At 37.8% G+C, this 12,176-nt stretch overlaps 1 protein-coding gene across 8 annotated transcripts in view; it reads right to left on the bottom strand.

The window, feature by feature from the left end:
* The window catches only part of ZNF385B (zinc finger protein 385B), a 399,531-nt gene that overhangs the window by 174,917 nt on the left and 212,438 nt on the right, over positions 1–12,176 (bottom strand). The gene's annotated exons all lie outside the window — the stretch shown is intronic.

Consider the following 12,176-nt stretch of genomic DNA (forward strand, 5'->3'; position numbering starts at 1 on the left):
AGCCACTCAGAGATGTCTAGAGCCCCCTGGCTCCTGGCCTGCATACCATATAGCTAAGTCTTAAGACTTAGAGATCACTGAGGTCCAAATTAGCAAAAAGGTGATCACAAAGCCATAATCTCCCGCTTTAGTGGCTGTGATATTGAAGTAAGGTTTCCTTCAATAGCAGCTATACCAGACACAGAAAAGGGTAGGGATCAAGGAAACCAGAAAAGGATGTTTAGGTCTACAGAGTGTTCATATAAATCTCATAAGTTAAGGACTACCTACATTAAAGAGCCCAAACAAGTGCTCACAGCATTTGGTAATCACAGCTAGGGTGTGTGTGAGGGCAGGGAGGTGGAGGCTAAGAGAGATTCAGAAAAGAGAAGTGCTCTAAGCTATGCTATTAATTAGAACAATTAGTGATCATATTTTTATTTTTGCTCTATAGTTATTCAAGTTAAGATACTGGCAGATAATTTTTTAAAATTCACTCTTCACTTTCCTGAATAATATTTTTTCTAAACTTACTAGATAGGGTAGAACACGGGATAGTCTGCATGAGTGATGAGGAGGAAACTTGGTGATTCAGAAGAAGGTGTCAGAACAGAACAGGTAAGCAAGGTGTCCTTGGCAGAGGACTGTCCAGCATGGGGAGTCAGAGCCCCAGGAGGGTAATGAAGGTGTCCTCACATGGGAGCAGCCCAGCACCTAGTGTTGCAGCCTGAGTAGGGTAAAGAGGGCTTCCACACTGGGGCGTGGGGCTCATCCTGCAAATGGGCCCTTGGGGAATGGGTGGGGTGAGGAGGACTTCCACATGGAGGGGCAGCCTGGGGGTGAGGTTGCTAGCAGCCCCGTGGTGTATCAGAGCCTAGGTCGGGTAAGGAAAGCATCTGTACAGGGAAAAGGTGGTAGTGGCAATGGGAGATGGGTCACAAAGAAATTGATCAACTATGTAGATATATTAAAAAATAATTGGGGCACCTGGGTGGCATAGTTGGTTGAGTGCCTGACTCAGTTTTGCCTCAGGTCGTGGTCTCAGAGTCATGAGATGGAGCCCGCGTGGGGCTCTGAGCTCAGCACGGAGTCTGCTTGAGACTTTCTTTCCCACTTCCCTTCCCTCTCTCTCTCTCAAATAAATAAATAAATCTTTAAAAAAAAATCATGACAGCCAGTTTCTCACTGTGGAGAAGTGAGTTACAAATAGTGAAAGGGAGAGAGAGAGAAAGAAATGTGAATGTCCATGTGTGTATGTTTGTATGTGTGTGCATGTACAGCCACATATATATATGCTCTGTCCACTGAGAGGGCTTGATACCAACAATATCCCCAAAGGCAGTGAGCATATCTACTAACCAGATCCTGGTTTCTAAATACCATCCACATAAAGAACTGAGACTTCAGGGGCGCCTGGGTGGCTCAGTCGTTAGGCATCTGCCTTCGGCTCAGGTCATGATCCTGGGGTCCTGGGATCGAGCCCCGCATCGGGCTCCCTGCTCAGCGGGAAGCCTGCTTCTCCCTCTCCCACTCCCCCTGCTTGTGTTCCCTCTCTCGCTGTGTCTCTCTCTGTCAAATAAATAAATTAAATCTTAAAAAAAAAAGAACTAGGACTCCAGGAGGAAAGGCTGAAATCAGGGCTGGGGTAAGGGAAGTACAAGACAAACCTGAAATATCTTACTGTGCCACAGAGCAAGGAGGTATTCAAAAAACGGTGGATCTCCTGAGTCATAAGGACACAGGAATCAACTTGAAAGAGCCCTTGTGGCTTAATCTGGGACAATTCATGCATCAGACTAAATGATGATGGTAAGGGATTATAACCCAATAAATAAAATGGGAACCATAATCTATATGGATAGAAATAAACAAATGGAGAATCTGATGGGGGATGGGATATTTTTATGGTTTCAAAGTACCTCCCTACAAAATGCTTACTAGTTATAAAGGGGAAGGAAAAGAGTAAGTCTGTGGTAGAAAAGCTGGGACAACACCAACATTTTAAAGAAATTAAAATGAACATTATCACTAATAGGAGAAATTAACATCACCTGAGACCTGGCAGAATTTAATCAGAGGAACATAGCATTGATTCCATATTATTCCTGTATGAAATTCATAACCTAAAATTAATCAAGAGGAAACAGAGGAAACATTTAAAAAATCCAAATTGGCCTGTTATTTTCAAGAGTCAAGATCATGAAAATTAAAAAAAAAAAACACTGACAAACTATTCCAAGTATAGGAGACTACATAGACATGGTATCTAAATGAAATGAAAGATTTTGAAATGGATCAATTTACTAAAAATAGATCCCTTAACTATTAGGACAACTGCTAAAACCTGAACGGTAGCTGAAGAGAAGAGGTAGAAATGCATCTATGTTAATTTCCCAATTCTGGTGATTGTATTCTAGGATACTGACTTGTTTATAAAAAATAAATAGTAAGATATTCCTAGTAGTAGGATAACTCACTCAGAAAAATAAATGTTGTTGATATTATATTACACATTTTCTATGCATTCGATTTTGTTTAAGAATTTTTAAATGTCTTTTAAAAAAGAATGAGATAAGTGTGTAAGTCCTTCTATGGAAAAGTTGTAAGTACTAAGTGAAAATATTAAGTTACAGAATATATCATACAATACTATTTGTGTGCCTGCAAAAATATATATGTATGTATGTTTGTGTGTGTGTTTTGTTTTAGATTTTTGTTTTGTTTTATTCTGAAACAAAGCACAAACTCCATTAGCAAAGTTTGTTTGGAGGAATGAGGGTTAGGGGTTTGGGGGAGAAGAAAGAAAAATTTTACTTTTCATTATATATCTTTCTATATTATGTTTTAATTTAAAACATTATGTTTTAATTTAAATATTTTAAAGTTTGGCTTCATAAAATAAAATCAGTACAAAGTAAAATTTTAAAGTAGAGAAGCAGAGAAAGAAAAATTTTACTTTTCATTATATATCTTTCTATATTATGTTTTAATTTAAAACATTATGTTTTAATTTAAAATTTATTTTTAATTTTTAAAAATTTAAATTTAAAATTTAAAAATTTTAAAGTTTGGCTTCATAAAATAAAATCAGTACAAAGTAAAATTTTAAAGTATAATTCTGATCATAATATTATTTGTGTTTCCCAATACTAGTACCCTTCCTCTAAACTTTGACAGACTAGGAGAAAAGAAATATCACCACTGGAGACCCAGCGCTTGGCACAGAGCCTGCTACATGAGAGGCAACAATTACATATTGTTGAACAAATGCATGAACCAGTAACTCATATACATACACATTTCCAACTATATGATTTCATCGTTTTTTTCTTTTTGAGGCATAGAAGACCTGTGTGTATTGTCATGTCTGTAATATGTAGACTATACTCAAAGTAACAAAGTTCCTCTGAAGACTCTAGGAGACTAAGAAAGTAGAATGAGAGATTTCACTTGGAAAAGAGCTCAATGCGGGGCTCGATCCCAGGACCCTGGGATCATGACCTGAGCCGAAGGCAGACGCTTAACCAACTGAGCCACCCAGACGCCCCTGTGATATGTTTTTGAGGAAAGGAGCATGTTTGAAGTATGAGAAAGAAATAAATTTTGATTCCCATTTAGCTCCATTATACCAATGCCCCATGTTTAGGACACTGGTCTAGGAGAATTTTTGCTTGATAAATAGGGTTTCTATATTCAGGGACAAACACAAAAAATGAGCATATGTGAGAGAAGGTGACATACATTATTCAAGATAAGGGATGCTTGAAGATAAATAAGAGCCCAAGTAATAGATATTGCTAAATGTTGAAAGGATACCATGAAATCCTTCATGCTTCAGCTTGGTGCACAGGCTGTGGGCTTTATTGTTGAAAAGGGATCCCATAACAAGCTGTTATTTTGAAAGTGGCATTGTGCCTTTTTCAGTCATTTGCCTATATCAGTAACTCACATTTATTCCATACACAGTGGATAATTCATTGCTTTATCAGAAGTAGAAGAAAAGCCAATCAGTAAGGTGGGGAGGTGAGAAACGAAGACACAAAAGTCTTTTGTGGTTATCTATATACCATTATGAATTTTCTTTGAATCAATATGTTACAGGACAAGACTTGGCTGACTGATAGCTAACCCTTTCCCTGTCTTACTAGACAGTTAAGCAGCATTAAATCTACTAGACAATTGGTACAGTCATACCCTGATACAAGGTAAGACTTGATTAAGGCAAAAAAGCAGCATAATAGTTATCATCACTATCAAAATGGCAAACATTTGGAAACAATGCCTATTGATTCCCCTTTGTCACTGATATTACTCAAGGATGAAACCACGAAGACATACATTAATTTAACTGAATAATATAGAAGAAAGACATTGATTCGTTTAAATAATTCTGACTTTAATATCTTCAGAGTGCATGTTTGCTCCCAAGATTTTTTACTGTTTGAAGAAAATCTGACAAAAGGGTCAAATTATACAGATTGTCTGCAGAGTTAGGAAACTAACATAGGATAAGCTATCTTTTTTATTGAGATGTAATTGACATGCAACATTATATTAGTTTAGTTTCAGGTGTACAATATAATGATTTGGCATTTGTAGGGATAAACTTATTTTTAAACAGTATGTAAATTACATTTTGAAACAGTATGTTCCATAATGTGTTTTCAGATAAAGAAGCTCTAAATGAAAGGAATGCATTTAGTGGTTAGTCTGGAACAAGAAAAGTTACTGAACAAATACACTAGCAGTGTCCCAAAAGTCTGGAAAAATGCGGAAAATGAGATATCTGTTGTCCTTTTTTAGATTAATAATTGGATATATTGCTTTGCATTTTGAAGTACTTCACCTAGAATGTGTCTGGAGGCTGAAGAAAAGTACACCAAACATAATATAAAATATAGCTAACATAAGTATAAAAATAAGTTTATATTTTTTCCAGTCTCATCGAAACACTATACTATACAGCACATAAACCCCTCAACCTCTTTTACCACAATAAATAAGTAAATAAATAAACAAACAAATAAATAAAATACAAAACCCAAATTCTAATAAGACAGTCTCTGAGACTAAGTTTTCTACGGAAACTCCAAATATGACCTATAAGTTGGTAAAGGAGGATGCGAATATTGCTCTGTAGAGGCCTCCTAGGTCCCTGAGTGCTAAACCTACATCACAATACCACACGTACAGGCTGGGGTTAAAGTAGGAGCTAAGGTGTGAACCCTATCACTGTGAATATTGTGGAGAACCTGAAGAAGATCATCTTCCTCATGGGAAGTAGCTAATATTGGTTTCCCTTTTCTTTATGAGAGACATCTCTTCTCAGAAAAAAGTAAGGGAAAAGAGAGTCAGGAAGAAATAAAAAAATACATTCATAGGAATGTTTCTTTCTATTGTTTAGAAAAATAAGCCTCATTGGGCATGCCAAAACCGTACTGCCAGAGAAAATTTTAGTCTCAGATTAAAACTAGGGTTGTTGAGCATCCTTTTCAACATGTCAGGGATCAGCCAACTCTGGCCTAGACAAAGCATTTTAAGGCAGAGATCTGGAATATGGCAAGGGTTATGAGTAGTTATAGAGTCCAGTTACAGCTGTTCAGATATATAAATAATGCCAACCACTATTAGGACAACTTTTTCATGATTATGTGGTTTCAGTTTTCATACTTTTGGTATTTTTCCAGAGTCCAGGTCTACACTACTAGTATAAAGTACATGTTCAATGATCTCTAAAACCATAGCTTCTACTGAATCCCCTAATTGAGAATCAGAGGTTTATCCCCAGTGTTAACATTGAGCTTGGAACTGTTTCATGTGTCTTTGAAAGAGTTGAACAGTTTGTGCCAGTGGATTCTGGGAAATGCTACTTTTACAAGTAAGTACTTATGGGACTCCTATTAAATAAAAGCAACACATTACTAACAGTGAAGCTTTAAGCTGCTCACCTGAGCAGCCAGGAAATGGGGCATTATGGTTATTACTGTAACTCTCATAGTCACCCTCATCGAAAACAATGGAATCATTTGCTAGACCTATTGGCCTTGACAAGCCATTGTAGTTATTGCACACCTGCTTCCCAGCTAGATGAGCAGTACCCTGAACACTAAGATATTTTATTAATTTCTCAATTGCTACATATACAAGCATATAGTAAATACTCAGGAATAATTTTTTTGAATGATTGACAACAATGATACTAGAGTACCATAAATATCTCACATATTTATCTGGTAATCTTGACAGTTCAGAATTCAGCTAAGCACCAGAAAATGTGCCTCTCTTCACCCCCACCCTTACCCCTCAAAAAAGCATCAGAAGATTAAAGATTCTTTTTTTTTTTTAAGATTTATTTACCTACTTGAGAGAGAGAGAGTGTGTGGAGGGGGTAGGGGCAGAGGGAGAGGGGGAGAGAGTCCCAAGCAGACTCTGTGCTGGGTGCAGAGCCTGACTTGGGGCTTGATCCCATGACCTTGACATCACTACCTGAGCTGAAACCAAGAGTCAGGAGCTCAGCCAACTGCACCACCCAGGTGCCCCTAAAGATTAAGAGAGTCCCTGAGGTCTCAAAGATTTAGCTTAGAGAAAACTGAGACATAAACTCCTTAAGGGCAGGAGGCTTTTCTGCTTTCCTCGATATCTTTAGAGCCTTTACTGAGCAGAATAGATGCTCAAGAAAGATGTGTTGCACAAATGACTACAATGATGGTTATATCTTTTCTAAATGAACAGAGAAATGAAAATAGTTGAATTCAGAACTAGGAGCTAGAGTTGCTAGAGACATGGACGGCTGTGACACATACAAGCTGATGTCATAGGGTACCAGCAGACCACAGAAAAGCGTGGTCAAAAATGCAGAAGCATGACAAGTTGGAACCATCTCTTTTAGGAGCAAACAGATCCCAATCCCTCACTAGACCCTGTGTATTACTGCTACACAGTTCAACAATTAACATTTGCATTAAGGATTCCAACTCAAATAAAAATTTAAAAGCCAATCAATGTCTAGAATATTAAAAAAAAACCTACAGAGGAATATGATGAAATAAAGGAACACTTCCATTCGTTATTGCTCGAATTATTAAATACTGGAGGGGAAAGATGTTCTGAAAAGAGTTCAGGAGACCATGTGTTCTGGTTATTCTCAGTTCTAGTTCCTAGATCCTTGCTCTACTCTTTGCCCATTCTGTATGGGAAGAAGGGAGAAGCTGGAATATTTCTTTCAGTCTCCCTCCTTGCCCGCATCTGGCAATGGCATCTTTTTAGAGTAACAGCTTCTGCTGAGTAGTCTCCCTTTCAGCCTCCAATTCCAGCTCTCACCAAACTTAGACACCTCCATTAACTGCCTCCCCCTTCTCCTTCAGGAATGGGAGAGTTTATAGTTGGTCAATAGGCTCCTTGACATCTATTGTTGACTCCCTTCAACCTTACCACACCTCAGCAAACTGGTCCCCCATTAAATTCTCTCTGGAAAACCCAGCTGATTATGCTTTCAATCAAACTGTTTGATCCACCATAGAACAGTCAGGTCCTTCTTATCTTGTATGAGACTTAGAACCAATATGTCAGACACAAGTCAATTATCAAACCAACCCATCTCTATTTCCTCCTACCACATGAAAGTGCCCTATAAGGTTTTCAAGAGAATGGTAAAGAAGGAAAAGACAAAGATAATTTGTGACCAGCAGTGGCAAACGTTCTCTTGTTTCAACAATACCCAGGCTGGTGAACAAATACAGACTGGCTGGCAACTTCCACACATCAATCAAGGCCACTTTATTCTTTCTAAGAAAAGGAACAATAATTGGCGATGTTTCTCTAAATTATTTTGAAATATTTCTGGAGAAAGCAGCAGAGAAATGCACATGAGTGAGAGGAGGCACAAATATTTTAACAGCAAAAGGTCATGGGTCTAACTCCACCAATTTTCAAGTGAACTACACGGGAAGATCTTGTATTTGGTGACTTAGAGATGCAAACAGAATTAAAGGATGGGATAGGGGGCATCACACGACCTCCCAGCACAGGTATATAGCAGCCTGGCACCTGGGCTAGAGCTCTTGCCCACCCTACCTGGGACAGAGGGAAGCACAGTGAACGATTGGAAAGAAGTAGTGGATTAGGTTCTAATTCCAACTTTCCTAGATGAGACATTGTGGTTAAGTCACTTTGGCTGTTTTAAGTGAGACAGGGAGGATGAAAAGTACCATATTAATACCTCATCATGCTGTGGTTTGAAGTCTGTGAAGATTATTCTAATCTTCCGGGGATTACATTTTTAGAGTTCCAGGTTTAGGGAAACCGTTTCACTGGTCAGTCCCCAATCTTAAAAATCTCGCCATTTGTGCTGAAACATTTGCCTCCTACTATCTTAGAAGCTCTCAGGTTCTTCCAGTAGAATGGCAGCAAGTAGACAGGAGATGATTTTGTGTGGATTAGAGAAAACCTCGTGTGCACCTGAACTTCTAGGGTGTCATTTAATACATAAGTATCCTTAACCCAACTTTGCAGCCTAATGACTTTTTAAAGTTAAAACTTCTTCCAAAATCCTCCTGGAGTATGATTTTTGAAACATATGGAGACAGAATCTGAGCCAATATATTTTATTCCAAATGAGGTTCTTTGATTTCTCATATGCTTTTGAAATGTGATATCTGTCTACCTTGTTAAATTGTGTTCTCTCAGCTCCCAGGATAGCTAGGAAGAGTCTTAAATAACTGTGTCCTTGGTGCTTTCTGAATTCCCTATTTGGGGACTATTTCTGCTGGATAAACATGTTGCCTATCTATAGCATTCTCTTAATTCTGCTCCTCAAACTCCTATTTTCTGCTGTCAAAACCAACATTTACAAAGCCAGACTCTGGAATGGAGAACACTACTCTGTGGTTATTTGTTATTAAGGGACTTCTAACACAGAAAAATGGAAACATCGTTGACAAGATAAATTACCTCAAAAGAAGATAAGCTGAAAAGGTAAGGAGGGATACCATGAATCTCAGAGTTCCTCATTTATTCTGTTTTGCCACATCACAATCCTTACTATGAAAGCACTCTTCTTTCTCCATTGGATTTTCATCTGTATAGAGTATTAACCTCATAAAGTAAAAGAAATCAAAATAACCAGGGAATAGGTCAGTAGGTTAGAGTTTTAGTAGTTATCACAAAAGCAGAACAATCACTTGTAGAGGGGTAGGGAGAGAGAGAGAATTATGGACACCACTTTGAAGAATACAAATACAGTCTTCCACAAAGTTGTATCGATACTGAAATTCACCCAATTCTACATGAATTCTCAAGAGCTGTATCAATATGGAATTTCACCCAATTTCACCTGAGTTCTCAAATTTGAAGTACTGGCTGATTCTCACTACTTCCTTTCAATTAACTTCTCTAGCCTACAATTCCATACATGGTGAATAGCTAAAAGCAAATATTATCTGGGCAGAGACAGGAAATAATGAAATTCCAGGCAAAAGTGATGTCACAAACAGACCTCAATTCCAAAGGGTACTGAGTTCTCATGGTACTAGGGGAAATGAAACGATGACTTTACAGCTGAATAATATTTAAAGAAACATATTTCAACAAAACTGCCAGAAAAATTAATCATTCTACATTTAATAGACTACATTAGCAACTATAGATGTTAAAAGTTTAATTTAGCAGAGGATTGCCTCTGACCAAAAAAAATCTTTAGATTTTATCTGTTTTTTTTTAATTCAAGTTTATTTATTTATTCATTTTTTTATTAATCTCTACACCCAACATGAGGCTTAAACCTATGACCCCAAGATCAAGAGTCACATGCTCTTCCAACTGAGCCAGCCAAGCACCCCATAGATTTTATCTGTTTTTCATTTATGTCAATAGGTGTGGTCACTGGCTTAAAGGAAAACTAGAAATTTGTCTTTCCTTTTATGGATAATATTAACATTTTTCCTAGAGGGACTTCTGTATTTTATGGGTAAGAATACTCTTATCTCCCAAATTTAAATCTCTGTTTTTTCTATAACAATTTTAAGATGGTAAGTGACACAAAAAGGTCCAACACATAGAATTATAGCTAGTAATTGGCATGCATTTATCATGCATTAGTCAATGTGCAGAGGGTTTTATGTACCTTATTTTGATTAGTACTTTTGATACTGGAATTCCATAATGTGGACATTATGATCCCCAAGTAAACAAAAGACAAAAGAACTGAGGCTTAAAGAGGGTAAGCGATCTCCCAAGAGTCACAAAACAAATAAGAGAGGAGGTGGAATTCAAATTCAAGTACTTCTTGTTCTCAAGTCTTTCTTCTGTATTTGCTCTTATAACTAAAGAGAGTAAAAGGTACAACAAGTGAGCATATTTCACTTCTTAGTACATATGTACTGGTTTTCTTTCTTTTTTTAAGATTTTATTTATTTGACAGAGAGACACAGCAAGAGAGGGAACACAAGCAGGGGGAGTGGGAGAGGGAGAAGCAGGCTTCCTGCGGAGCAGGGAGCCCAATGCGGGGCTGGATCCCACGACCCTGGGATCATGACCTGAGCCAAAATCAGATGCTTAACAGACTGAGCCACCCAGGCGCCCAACATACTGGTTTTCAATGTAAGTACTATGTTGGATGTAAGTTACTTCATTCTGAAAACATTCAGCAACAATTCAGTAGAATTTGTACTCTACAGGCTTAACAGGGTCCTTTAAAATTCTCATCTAGAGGAGCATTTCTTAGCTTTTTTTTTTCCATTATCTTACCCTTCTTGACTTTTTCTTTTCTTACTCACACCTCCCACAAAATTTTAATAGCACAGATAAACCATCTGTATTGGTCTATGTAGTGTATGTACATCCGTGCTTTATACATAAGAAGTGTTAAGATTTTTTTACCTTCTAGAATGAATTTTTGCCCCTTGGAGGGCATCGAGAATGTATAATCTAGAGGATGTATCTCTCTGTTTTTCTTTATTACTCCAACACCTTCCAGCCCACTTAAAATGGTATGAGGTTAAGACTTTAGATTTTTAGCTTCAAGTTTTTCAGTATGTTAAAACGCAGATAATTAGAAAATGTTGGTGAAGCACTGTAAGCCGTTTGCATTTTGGTGTGAACAGAAGATGGGAAAACCAGTTTGAGAGGGAAAGAAGACTGTGAGGGCACTTCCTACTGGAGCAGGGGAGGGAGAAGAGAGCCTCTGGTGCCAGAATGCCTGTGGCACAACCCCGCTTCAGTCTAGTCCCGTTGAAAGCATTAACACCAAGTACTTTAAAATGCCAGCTCCCATTCATGACGAACAAGAAATCTCAGTCATAAGCCACCTTAGTGACCATCACCCTATTTATTAATGGGTAAATATTGGGTTTCCTGCCCGTGAAGAATTTGCTGTTTGGGTCCTTTGAGGCCTGTTTGTACATTCCCAACTGCTATGTGGCCAAGAACAAGTAAGTTTATGTAACATTCCAAAGACACAGCTCAACACCGTGGCTCATTTTAACCTGGTATGAATAGAAGACAGAGATGAATTCACAAATACTTCTTTCACATGCACTGTAAAATATAACTTTTCACTCCCAGAGGCCAAAATGTGCTTAACCATTGAAGTAATTATAGCTCACGACTATAATTTAGAGTTCGTTCTGGTTGATTCTAAATTCACACAGGAAAATAATTCACTCATCTTGTTGGAACACTGGAGGGTAAAACTTCATAAAACCCATACAGTTTCAGCAATCCTAGAAAGTAGGGTGAATTTTGATAGAAATCAACAGTTGATAATTTAATAAGACAACAACAGTAATTGTCTACCATCTATTGGTCACCAATTTAAAGGGTCAAGTACAACAGTTTACATTTATAAATATCACCTACTTGATCCTTACAGCAATCCTATAAGATGAACGTTTGTATCCAAATTTACAGAGGAGATAAGTTTGGAAAGGATGGGCAATTTTTCCTGAAACCACTCAGAAGTGGAGGAACAAGTAGAATTCAAACTCCTGTCAAGAATTCAAACTCCCGCTCATGCTTTGCTACCTCAGCCGCAGTGAAATCATCTCAGTGAAATGATGGGAAGGCTCAAGTCTGTAAACTTTTAGTTTCCAATCAGATGGAGAAATCCTGGGTAAATGGAGAGGTAATGGATATGGACTTTTTATTTTTGGTGATTTTGCATGTGAGAAGCTACTGTTTAGATGATTTCACTTGAAGGATCT

This window comes from Zalophus californianus, chromosome 3 (assembly GCF_009762305.2).
Source record: "Zalophus californianus isolate mZalCal1 chromosome 3, mZalCal1.pri.v2, whole genome shotgun sequence".
In the NCBI taxonomy this organism is placed as follows: Eukaryota; Metazoa; Chordata; class Mammalia; order Carnivora; family Otariidae; genus Zalophus; species Zalophus californianus.